Here is a 13,378-nt window from a genome sequence, read left to right on the forward strand (position 1 = left end):
AAGACCCACACCACCTCACGCCGCGCTCTCATCTCGCTGTTACCACCAGGCAGAAGGTACAGGAGCCTGAGAAGCGTGGACTGGTACATGGGTGGGAAAATGTCTGGTGGAATGAGGGTCAAACACAGGCAAATGGGACAGGTTAGTGAGGCAACATGTTTGGCATGGATGAGTTGGGCTGAAGAGCCTGTTTCCGTGCTGTATGACGCTATGTCTCCATGACATTAAGTTTTTCATGGGCTTTGAAAACCAGCCATCGTCTGGGGTGTGAGTGCAATGGTGGAGGGTGATGCATCCTCCTGGTGCTCTGGCGTCTGTTACCGCTGCCTGACTAGCCATCATTGTCCATCGATCAGCACTTATGAGGCTTCAGGTCTGGACAAACCCCCTCCACAGATTGAGATAGTGTAGATCTTTGGAAGCACAACAAGTCGTGGAACTTCGACTTGTGAAATAGCAACACGTTCCCATCAACTCCCCGGCCTATGATTCTTCTTCCATTAACGTCCACACCAGGGTCGGTTTTCAGTCAACCTACGAACCTACATGTCTTTAGGATGTGTGAGGAAACTGGAGCACCCGGAGGAGACCCACGCGGTCACAGAGAAAGCATGCAAACTCCACACAGACGGCAACTGTAATCAGGGTTGACATGTGACTCTGGTGCGGTGAGGCAGCGGCTCTTCCAGCTGAATCATTCATTCATTCATTCATTCATTCATTCATTCATTCATTCTTTCACTCTTTCTCGTTTCTTCTTTTCTTCCTTCATCCTTGATTTTTCTGTTCTTTCTTTTCTTTAATCTTCCTTCTTTCTTTCCTCCATTTTTTTTCTTTCTTCCTTCCTTTCTTGTTTCAGAGCAAGAAACTCAAATTTCACTGCACCTTAATTGGTACATGTGACAATAAACTGACCTCGAGACCTTGAAATGTACCTGGTTTCCCCCTCACCTCACGGGTCCCCCACCAGGCTGTACACAGACCATGCCTATCTGTGCTACAGACACCGTGTGCAGTGCCCCGGGGTCCATTTATCAATGGCACAGCAGACAATCTAATCTTGTCCCCTTGTTAAGAGGCTTCCCTTTTATGATAACAGTGATGACTGTTATTGTCCTGCCTCTGTGCTGTATATGGGTGTATAGTAACGCCGGGAACTTTATCTAATCCTGCCGTGGGTATGTGGAATAGATTCCCTGATATAACAGATAAAGACTCCACACCAACCATCGATCCCCATTCACACTGGTTCAACGTTTTTCTATTTTATCATCCACTCCCTACACACTAGGGGGAATATACAGCCAGGGGCACAGAGAAGATTTACAAGGGTATTGCCAGGATTCGAGGGGCAGAACTACAGGGAGAGGTTGGGCAGGCTAGGACTCTATTCCTTGGAGCTCGGGGGGCTGAGGGGTGATCTTACAAAGATGCATAAAATCACGAGGGGAATAAGTCTGCACTGAGTCTTTTATCCAGAATAGTGGAATCAAGAACCAGATGACATAGGTTTAAGGTGAGAGAGGAAGGGTTTACTTGGAACCTGAGTGGCAACTTTTTATGGATATATGGAATGAACTGCCAGAGGAGGTAATTGAGGCAGGTACAATAACAACATTTACAAGACACCTGGACAGGTACATGGTCAGGAAATGTTCAGAGGGAAATAGGCCAAACGCGGGCAAATTGGATGGGGCATCTTAGTCGGCATGGATGAATTGGACCGATGAACCTGTTTTTGTGTTTAGTTTAGTTTACAGAGATACAGCATGGAAACAGGCCCTTTGGCTCACCAGGCCTGCACCGACCAATGATCACGCTTACTCTAGTTCTGTTATCCCAGTTTTATTAGTGGCAATTTACAGAAACCGATTAACCTACAAACCCGCACTTCTTTGGAATGTGGGAGGAAACCAGAGCACCCAGAGAACCCCACGCAGTCACAGGGAGAACGTATAAACTCGGCACAGACAACACCCGAGATCAGAATCAGACCTGGGTCTCTGGTGCTGTGATGCAGCGGCTCTACCGCTGCGCCACCGTGCCACCCAAGTCCGCCATAGTGCCCTTGTGCTGCGTGACTGAATAATTCTATAATTGCCCTACTGATTGGTGCCTTTTAACAGCACTTGGCTGAATCTCTGGTGAGCAGCAAGGACATAAAGATAAGGGGAGATAGTGGTAATTGAATGAGTTGAGGTTCTCAGCCAATTACGTTTTGGCTGTCGGTTGGTGAAGCGGGACCTTTAGCCGGTGGAGTGTGTGGCGTGGGGAGAATGGGCGGCTCATTTACCAACGAGCTCCATCTCGCCCTGGACTCATCAGCGCTGCCAGACTGCATGTCCACCGCCAATGACAGGTGAATCTCAGCCTCCACAGAGGTGCAGGAAACATCATCTGTCCGATCCCTCCACAGATGCTGCCTGACCCGCTGAGTTCCTCCAACACTTTGCGTTTTGCTCCACAGAGGTAGATTGAGATTTAGGGCGATACAGTGGCGCAGTGATAGAGTTGCTGTCTTACAGTGCCAGAGACCTGGTTTCGATCCTGACTACGGGTTCTGTCTGTACGGAGTTTGTACGTTCTCCCTGTGACCGCGTGGGTTTTCTCTGGGTGCTCCGGTTTCCTCCCACAATCCAATGACGTACAGGTTTGTCGGTTGGACGAAGATTCCCTCCGACCCAAAACGTCTGCTGTTCCTTTTCTCCAAAGATGCTGCCTGACCCACTAAGTTACCACAGCCTTCCGAATCTCTCTTCGGTATAAACCAGCATCTGCAGTTCCTTCTTCCACAGGTTTGTAGGTTAATTGGCTTCGGTAAAATTTGTAAATGTTCCCTAGCAGGTATGATAGTGCCAGTGTACGGGCTTGATGGACTGAAGGGCCTGTTTCCATGCTGTATCTCTAAAGTCTAAAGAGTCAACAGTCAAGAGTATTAATTGCCATATTACCACCCTTCCACCACCAGGAGTGGGTGTGGTGAACCATTGCTGCACTCCCTCCACGCCAGGGACATCTCCTTCGGTGGGGAGATCACATCAGTCCACCATATCCCAGGGCATTATTGGCATCTCAGGACTATTAGTGTGTGGGTCACTGATCCAGTAATTCACCACCCTGCTGCCCTTTCCAATAGTCGTACAACAATCCTTGGTCTCGTGGTTAACTCGACTCTTCCTAACATCAGGAAACAATGAATGACCAGCCTTGCATAAACAGCCTGGCAAAAACTAATGACAGACACAAACTGCTGGAGTAACTCAGCCGGTCAGACAGCATCGCTGGAGAAAAAAAAGATGGGTGACGTTTCGGGTCGAGACCCTTCTTCAGGTCGAGTCTGAAAAAGGATCCCGACCCGAAATGTCACCCATCGTTTTTTCGCCAGAGATACAGCCTGACCCGCTGAGGTACTCCAGCACTTAGTGTCTATAAACTTGCGTCGGCATTCCTTTCTACACAAAAATCGATGAACAATTTTAATAGACATATATACTTACGAATGCCGAGTTCCCGTGATTGTAAATCCCACTCTTGAATAGAACGTCAATGTTCAGGAGAGATTGCTGTGAATCTTTTACACGTGAACCGTTCCCCAAAAAACATTCTACACATATCCTTGTGCAGCGGTCTGATAACAACCTCCTCTGTCAAATAACTCCAGGGTAAACACGAGAATTACTCATTAAACAGTTGCCTCACTCGCTGCCCACGACTGACTTTTGACTTTACAGCAACAAAGTGAAGAGCGACCTTCCTCAAATATGGACAACAATCTGTGACATCGGGCAAAGTAGAAAGAAGGAATGAATCACTAAAAAACAGTGAGAGAGGCAGGAAAAAGATTTTACAATTATATGACTGGGAACGAGTGATTGATATGGGAGAAGTAATTAAACGGCGGTGGAAACTAAATGATTAACAATGCAGTCAACTATTTACGTGATAAGGGCTTCTAGCTGATTCAGCATGGTCCACACAAGGGTACCTCCAGAGTCAGGGACAGTTTCTTCCCAGCTGTCATCAGGCAACTCAACCGTCCCATCAGCAACTAGAGAGCGGTCCTGACCGACCATCTAGCTCATTGGAAATGATCGGACTACCTTTTATCGGACTTTACCTTGCACTGAACATTATTCCCCTCGTCCTGTATCTGTACGCCGTGGATGGCTTGATTGTAATCATGTACAGTCTTTCCGCTGACTGGATATCACGCAACGAAAAAGCTTCTGACTACCTTAGTACACGTGACAATGATAAAGTAGACTAAACTAAAATAAACTAAACTAAACTAAAATAAAATAAACTAAACTAAACTAGACTAAACTAAATACTAAACTAGTTGGAAAAGTGCAGAAGTGATTCACCAGAATGTTACCTGGGCTTGCTGGTTTGAGCTACACAGATAGTTTGAAAGAGCTTGAAAGTTTGGGATTTTGTTCCTTGGAGTGCAAGAGGCTGATGGGTGACCTTATCAGAGTCATAGAGTCATAGAGTCATACAGCACGGATACAGGCCCTTTGGCCCAACTCATCCATGCTGACCAAGATGCCCCATCTAAGCTAGTCCTATTTACTGTTGTTGTGTTTGGTCCATACTTTTTTTCAATCGCTTATCTTGCCGGAGATGCGATTGTTTTCTGGATCGTATCTCCGGTCCATCTGCGGCCTAACATCGTGGCTCTGGAGGCCTTGTTCGGGACTGACTTTGAGCCTCACCGCAGGACGTGGACTTACCATCGGAGCCAATTCCTTGCCTCGGATCGACGCCCGCAGACTCCCCCCACCGGATGCGGGAGCTTGTTCACCCCGATGCGGAGGGCCCGACCGCCGGCTACGGGAGTCAAGATCGTCCCGTCAACGGAAGGTTAGAGGGCCCCGACCACTGGAGGACAAAGAAGGGAAGAGATTGAACTTTATTTTGCCTTCCATCACAGCGAGGAATGTGGAGGAGTCACTGTGGTGGATGTTGATGTTAAAATGTATTTTGTGTGTTCTGTTGCTTTTAATTGGCATGGCAAATGAAATTCCTCGTATGTTGCAAAACATACTTGGCTAATAAAGTATGATTATGATCCCTCAAAATCTTTCTTATCACCAACAAGTGCACGGTCATGTCCTACCAGCTACCTCATTGGAGACCCGTGGACTATCCTTATTTGGATTTTACTAGACTTTATCTTGCAATAAACGTTATTCCCTTTATCCTGTTTCGGTGCACTGTGAACGGCTTGATTGTAATCATGTATGTCTTTCCGCTGGCTGAATAGCACACAACAAAAAAACGTTTTACTTAACCTCAGTACACGTGACACTAAACTAAACTAAACTCAACATTGTACGCTCCCATTGTAACGCACAACATTGCAAGAAAGTCTGGAGAAGGACCCCAAAGCTCTCAACAGAAGATGTGAGGGTGGCTTCATTCTGCATCAGCTCTGCCCCTTCCTAAAGCACCAAGTCCTCCAGCAGAGGGAATCAAGGCTCAGGACTCCATGGGGAGCAAAACGCCAGCGGTACTTTCAACTGGGAGACTTAGTCCGAGTCTCCCCTCGACAGATGTAGCCACGAGGAACTGCAGTTGCTACATTACCAAAGAAAGACAAAGCACACAAAGTGCTGGAGTAACTCAGGCAGCATCTCTGTAGAATGTGAATAGGCGATTTTTCTGGTCGAGACCCTTCTTCAGGCCGAGATACTCCAGCAATTTGTGTGTCTCCCCTTGGCAAACGGTTGTCCCCGCTGTCAATAGTCTATGTGTGGACATTGAAGTCTCCAGTTTCAAGTAGTAACCCCATTCCCCTCCCCCTCCCCTCCCGATCCATCCCCTACCCCCCCCCCCCCCCCCCAGTCACCCTGCTCCTTTCCCCTCTTGAGGATTTTCACCCTGCTCCTTTCCCCTCTTGAGGGGTTAACCCCACAGAATAGACCTGCTCACGAAACGGAGACTCCTCTCGACTGCCCAGGAACGTTCAGACTGGGCACAAATTCTGGTTCTGCTGGGATTGTTCATAGCGTGCAAAGACAGGCCATTCGGCCCACCAAGTCTATGCTGACCATCGACCATCCTAATTCTCCATTCATCCCCATTTTATTAGATTTTAAGACTTTAGACTTTAAAGATACAAGATGGAAACAGGCCCTTTGGCCCACCGAGTCCGCGCCGACCAGCGATCACCCTGTACACTGACACGACATACTAGGGACAATTTACAATTTTACAGAAGCCAATTAACCTACAAACCTGTACATCTTTGCAGAGTGGGAGGAAACTGGAGCACCCGTGGAAAACTCACATGGTCTCAGGGTGAACATACGAACTCCATACTGACAGCACCCGTAGTCAGGATAGAACCTGGGTTTCTGGCACTGTAAGGCGGCAGCTCTACCCGCTGTGCCACCGTGTTGCCCTCTCAGCCACACACCTGGTGCAACGTACAGAGAAACTACAAACCCTCACAGGAACGTATTTGGGACCTGGGGGAAAACCGGAGCACCCAGAGGAAACCCACGTGGTCACAGGGCGAACGTGCAAACTCCACGTAGAGAGAGCACCCAAGTTCAGGATCAAACCAGGGTCTCTGGTGCTGCGAGACAGTGGGTCTACCTACTGTGCCAGTGGGTCACCTCATTGTTAATCCTGTAATCCCCTGGGGGTGGGAGGGCCTTGAAAGGGAAGGCACGCTAAACCAGTGCTGAGTGGGTTAATGCGAGTTACAACACAAGACCGTGATATGAAAGGCATGTTGTAGAAACACTGCACTGCAAACAATGAATCAACTAAACCAATAGCTCCTCCTGTATGACCTTGACCTCCCGAACTGAAGCTGAATTGCACAATTATGCCGTAATCAACACCATCAGACAGTCATACATCACGAAGAATGAGTGGGGGGCTTCATTGAAACTTACCAAATAGTGAAAGGCCTGGATAGAGTAGATGTGGAGAGGATGTTTCCACTAGTGGGAGAGTCCAGAACCAGAGGGCACAGTCTCAGAATAAAAGGACGTCCCTTTAAAAAGGAGATGAGGAGGAATTTATTTCGTCAGAAGGCAGCGAATCTGTGGAATTTATTGGCACAGCGGGCGGTGGAGACCAATTCAATGGATATTTTTTAAGGTGGAGATTGATAGGTTATTGATTACTAAGGGTGTTAGGGGTTATGGGGAGAACGCAGGAGAAGGGTGTTTGGAGGGTTGAGATTTGATGGGCCGAATGGCGTAATTTTGCTCCTATAACCTGTGAACTTATGAACTTATGAGACAGGCCCTTTGGCCCAACTTGTCCATGCTAACCAAAGTAAATATGGCTTGTAGGTTTTCCATATTCTACAGGTGCATTTATGTATCGCCTGCAACAGAGCAGTGTGTCCCCACAAGAACACATTTGACAATCAGATGATAATACTACTGACTAAATGCTTGACAGAGAGGAAAGGGGTGCCACGGTGGTGCAGCGGTAGAGTCTTGGTCGGGATGGATGTGTTGGGCTGAAGGGCGTGTTTCCGTGCTCGATGACTGTGTTTCCATGATTCTGTCTTTGTAGCTGCCAGCAGAAGACCTCGCCTTGGGTCAAGGGCACCCTCATACCCCTCTCGCAACGTGTAGCAAGATATTGACTGAACTTGCCTTTGACCCCAGTGAGCAGAGAATTAAAGTGAGTTTGCCGTGGGCAGTAAACTCATCTTGGCCCTGCACTAAATACATATTGTCCAACTTGATATTTACTTAACATCCACAGATATGCCTTCTGACATTTCTGCTGATAATGTTCAGACTCAAGTTTTGAACTTTGTTCTGGAAGAATACATGTAGTAAAAATTCAGAAAACGTATTTGTGTTTAATGCAGTAATTTTGTTTGTATACGGCACTGCTGGCGATTTCATGATATGGAATTGAATTCATTAGGCAGGCAGAATTTAGGATCAAGAGATTGAGTTGAGTTTAGTTTATTGTCACGTGTACCGAGGTACAGTGAAAAGCTTTTGTTGCGTGCGATCCAGTCAGCGGAAAGACTATCGAGCCACTGTCATCATGTATTGTCTTTCCACTGGTACACTTGACCATAAACTAAACTCAAACTTTTGATCCACACTCTCTCCCTTTTCCTGCCCTCTTATCTCCCCCCATTCCCAGCTATCATATCATATCATATCATATATATACAGCCGGAAACAGGCCTTTTCGGCCCTCCAAGTCCGTGCCGCCCAGTGATCCCCGTACATTAACACTATCCTACACCCACTAGGGACAATTTTTACATTTACCCAGCCAATTAACCTACATACCTGTACGTCTTTGGAGTATCCCTGCCCTGCCCTCCCCCTTTCCCTGACGTCCTCTCCCCCCTTTCCCTGCCCTCTCTCCTCCTGGCTGGTTCTCCAGGGCTTATAAGACGTGGGGCTGATGAGTTTCGGGTGAATTGGTGCAATAAGCACTAATCAGACGCAACAGTGGCACGTTTGCCTGAGTTGAGGCCTCTGTTTACTCGAGGTTGCCGGTGTTTTCCAGCAGCCGGTTACTGTTTGCAGTGTAGATCATAGGTTTCTACCGGCCTGTCTGCCGGTGATGGGGATCGGAGTGACCCTAAGGTACAAATACAGAGGTACAGTGCGGAAACAGGCCCTTCGGCCCACCGCGTCCACGCCGACCAGCGATCACCCGCACATTAGCACTATCCTAGACACTAGGGACAATTTGCAGAAGCTAATTAACCTACAAACCTGCACGTCTTTGGAGTGTGGGGGAAACTGGAGCACCAGGCGAAAACTCATGTGGTCACTGGGAGAACGTACAAACTCCTGATAGACATCGCCCATGGTCTGGATTGAGACTGGGTTTCTAGCGTTATGAGGCAGCACGACTAAGGGAAGACGTCATGGTAGCTTGATTGAGAATGATCAGCCATGATCACATTGAATGGTGGTGCTGACTCGAAGGGCCGAATGGCCTCCTCCTGCACCTATTGTCTATTGTCTATTGAAACAACAACCGACAAATAGAAGACCTACCCAAAACGTGATCCGTCCACCTCCCTGCACAGATGCCACCTGACCTGCAGAGTTCCTCCAGCACTTTATGTCTCGTTGATTCCACCAAATTGCACTGTGACTTTCCAAGTGCTGCAATGCACTGCGTGATCCGAATGATGGATGCCCGCATTTCACCAACAACTGAAGTCAGTCAAAATGATCCCTCATTCCTGTTCTCTGTCTCCCTCCATTCTTAAATCATTATGTTATATTTGATACCGACCAGGACCCATAACAGCATTAATGTACAGAGAATTCTTGAGGTCCAAGATCACAGCTCCCTGGAAGTAACAACACAAGTGGATAGAGCGGTAAGAAGGTGGACGGTATGCTTGCCTTCATTGCTCAGGGATTTGGGTATAAGAGTCAGGAAGTCACGATGCAGCTTTATAGGACTTGGATTAGGCCACTTTTGGAATAGTTGTGTGCATTTCTGATCGTCCCATTACAGGAAGGATGTGGAGGCTTTGTAGAGTACAGGAGGAGGAGGTTTCCCAGATTGTTGCCTGGATTAGAGGGTATTAGTTATAAGGAGAGGTTGGGCAAACTTGGATTGTTTTCTCTGGAATACCGGAGGTTCAGTGGACACCTGATAAAAAAATTCCCAGGATGAAAATATGAAATGTTAGACTGCATAGATTTAAGGTTTAGGTTTAGTTTTTTATTGTTGTCACATGTACGAGGTACAGCGAAAAGTTATCCAAACAGATCAAATATTCCATACATAGATACAATCAGTTCAAACTCAAGTACAATAGGTGGAGCAAAGGGGAAGATACAGAGTGCAGAATATAGTTCTCAGCATTGTAGCGCACCAGTTCCAAAGACAAACTCCAATGTCCGCAATGGGGTAGAGGTGAATTGGACAGTGCCCTAGCTTATGGAATAACCGTTCAGAAGCTTGATAACAGAGGGGAAGACGCTGTACCTGAGTCTGGTGGTGCACGCTTTCAGCTTCTATATGTTCTGCTGGACGGGAGAGGAGAGAAGGAATGACCGGGATGGGACAAGTCTTTGATTAGAAACATAGAAACATAGAAAATAGGTGCAGGAGGAGGCCATTCGGCCCTTCGAGCCAGCACCGCCATTCATTGTGATCATGGCTGATCGTCCCTAATCAATAACCCGTGCCTGCCTTCTCCCCATATCCCTTGATCCCACTAGCCCCTAGACCTCTATCTAACTCTCTCTTATGTTGGCTGCTTTCCCAAGGCAGCGTGGCGTAGATGGAATCAAGTCTGGACTGTGTGATGGACTTGCTTTAAGGTGAGAGGGGCCATGTTTAAAGGAGATGAGCAGGCAGGTTTTTTACACAGTCAGTGGGGGGCGCCTGGAACGTGCTGCCAGGGGTGGTGGTGACATTTCAGAGGCCCTTAGCCAGATACTAGCAGACAGGAAATGGAGGGATATAGATCACGTGCAGGCAGAGTACATTGGTTTAACTTGGCATCGTGTTCAGCAGAGCCAAAATGGGCCGAAGGGCCTGTTCCTGTGCTGTACTGTGCTGTGATTCCTTGAGGAAACGACTGGACATTGGCAGGAGAGGGGAGTATTTGCAGGAGGAGAGAAAATCAGCTGGAAAAATAAATATTTTGCCGAAATGATTTCGAAAGAAAAATTGGTTTGAACAGCAGCTTAATAATTGATAGCGGGTTGCTTCACTCCTGCAGCCAGCACCAGGAGCTGCTGAAAGTTGACAAATGCGAGAAGTGGGGAACTTAACCTTTGTCACGGTAATATCAAACCTGTTGAAGTCTTGCCAGGGCACTGTTATGGAGCAGTCTCAGATGGTTATCTATCTCCCTAACATTCAGCACCAGAACACATTGCCCAACTCTGAAAAATATTTTGTTTTTTTCCATTGATTGGTTCAGTTTTATTCTAAGCTTTCTTGTAATTCAGTCGAATATTATTGACAATGAAGACATCGTGTAAGAGGGGCAGTGGAAGAGTTGATGCTTCACAACGCCAGAGACCCGGGTTCAATCCTGACTACTGGTGCTGTCTATACTTTCTTCCTGTGATCGTGTGTGTTTTCTCCGGGTGCTCAAGTTTCCTCCCACACTCCAAAGACATGCAGGTTTGTAGGTTAATTGACTTCTGTAAAATTGTCCTTAGTGTGCAGGATAGAACTAGAGTATAGGGTGATCGCTGCTCAGCGCGGACTCAATGGGCCGAGCCGCCTGGTTCAGCAATGTACCTCTAAACTAATTCATGCCCCCAGCGGGGTTCACAGTCACCCATCGCTCTGCTCATCACTGGCTTCTGTTCAACTAAACATAGAGGACAAAACCTTCCTCCTTGTCCATCGTAGAGTGTGGCTCCCTGACCCAAGTCCAATGTGATACAGCTACACGTGTTGGGCTGAGGTCAAGTTGGGGTCAGATTGGGTTTTGGAGTCCTCCACTGAATCACTTTCCCCTTCCTCCACTCTTGTACAGCAGAGAAAACCAGGCTAGTGATCATATATATATACAGCCGGAAACAGGCCTTTTTCGGCCCTCCAAGTCCGTGCCGCCCAGTGATCCCCGTACATTATCACTATCCTACACCCACTAGGGACAATTTTTACATTTCCCCAGCCAATTAACCTACATACCTGTACGTCTTTGGAGTCCCCCAGAGGAGAAAAGTCCAGATCCCACCAGGATAGTTGGGAAACCCGATTCAGGTGTCTGAAGAAGGGTCCCTATCCATCAAGGTCACCTATCCATATTCTCCAGAGATGCTGCCTGACCCACTGAGTTACTCCAATACTTTGTGTCTATCTATACAAACAGGCTCTTCCTTCCACCCAGTCCACTCCGACCCGTTCACACTAGTTCAATGTTATGCCACTTTCACATCCACTCCCTGCACACTCTGGGAACTTGGTCTTTTTTTACACAATAACTTCAGAATTTGGCATCTCCTTTAAAACAGCTCACACAAACAAGAGGAAATTAAACATCTTTCAGAGACCGCCGAATGGTGAAAGTGATACAGAGAATTGTGAATCTGTGGACCGACCGACCCGCACAGTCCCCGCACCGGGCGCTGAAACGTCCCGCGGCCGAACCGGGCGATGAAAGGCCCGCGACCAAGCCTTGCGCAGCTAAGTCCCGTGGTCGAGCCGCACCGGGCGATGTCAAGTCCGCAGTCGAGCCGCACCAGCGATGAAAAGCCCCGCAGTCGAGCTGCACCGGGCGATGTTAAGCCCCGCAGCCGAGCTGCACCGGGCGATGTTAAGCCCCGCAGTCGAGCTGCACCGGGCGATGTTAAGCCCCGCAGCCGAGCTGCACCGGGCGATGTTAAGCCCCGCAGCCGAGCTGCACCGGGCACTGTTAAGTCCAGCGGCCAAGCCGCACCGGGATGTAAAGTCCAGCGGCCAAGCCGCACCGGGTGATGTAAAGTCCAGCGGCCAAGCCGCACCGGGATGTAAAGTCCAGCGGCCGAGCCGCAGCGGGCGATGTTAGGCCCCGCAGCCGAGCCGCACCCCGCGCCGTGAGGAAGAGAAAAGTCCCCCCCCCCCCCACCCACCCACACCACCACCCCCTCCCACACATACACAACCAAAAAAATATATATAAAAACCATCCCAACACCGACACACAACAAAAAAAAGACGGACAGACTGCTAGTCAGCCGCTGCCGTTAGCGGAGTCAGGGGTATGGGGAGAAGGCAGGAACGGGGTACTGATTGAGAATGATCAGCCATGATCACATTGAATGGCGGTGCTGGCTCGAAGGGCCGAATGGCCTCCTCCTGCACCTATTGTCTATTGTCTAAAAGTTTTTAGTAAACACAACCCATCTGTACATCAAGGAATGGCTGCATTCTGTGGCGGAATCGAACCACATTGAGTGACCCTGCACTTGCAAAGAACCCGGAGATGAGTTAGCGTGATTGCAACCCATGAGTTTAGTTTAATTACTTAAGGACATCAAAGAGGGAGACTCGTACAGTCTCCAAAGTTGGCATGACATCATCACTCATACAACAGGAAAGGTGTCATGGCAACACAACTGACGTACATCAATGAGCCGACCACTCCAGCCCCATCAAAGGAAGCAAGCGCTTTCCCTCATTACCACAGCAATGAAAGGAATAATTGCTCTTCTGCTTGTCGCATCCAAGTTGCCCGGCAAGTGTAGATTATTCCCTTTAGGTTAGACTCTGCGCACCTTTACAACACGACCTCCCACTATCGTTCTTCGGTACAAAAGTAAGACAGTCATGTTGCAGCTGTATTAAACTTCGGTTCGGCTGCCTTTGGAGTTTTTGTGCAGTTCTGGTCAGCGCATTTCTGGAAGGATGTGGAGGCTTTGGAGAGGGTGCAGAAGAGGCTTATCAGAATGCTGTCTGGATC

At 48.2% G+C, this 13,378-nt stretch overlaps 1 protein-coding gene across 3 annotated transcripts in view; it reads right to left on the bottom strand.

Moving 5' to 3' along the window:
- nr1h4 (nuclear receptor subfamily 1, group H, member 4) overlaps positions 1-4,834 on the bottom strand; it is a 43,514-nt gene extending 38,680 nt beyond the window's left edge. Inside the window, exons 1-2 of one of the 3 annotated variants that reach the window (XM_078417110.1) lie at positions 3,940-4,078; positions 3,498-3,773 (exon numbers count right to left, since the gene is read on the bottom strand). The gene's annotated coding sequence lies outside the window, so the exon portion shown is untranslated. Of the gene's footprint in view, positions 1-3,497; positions 4,079-4,733 lie in introns of those variants that run through there. The other 2 variants (XM_078417112.1, XM_078417111.1) reach the window with 2 other exon arrangements.
- Positions 4,835-13,378: the final 8,544 nt, after the last annotated feature.

Source organism: Rhinoraja longicauda, chromosome 20 (genome assembly GCF_053455715.1).
Source record: "Rhinoraja longicauda isolate Sanriku21f chromosome 20, sRhiLon1.1, whole genome shotgun sequence".
Lineage (NCBI taxonomy): Eukaryota > Metazoa > Chordata > Chondrichthyes > Rajiformes > Arhynchobatidae > Rhinoraja > Rhinoraja longicauda.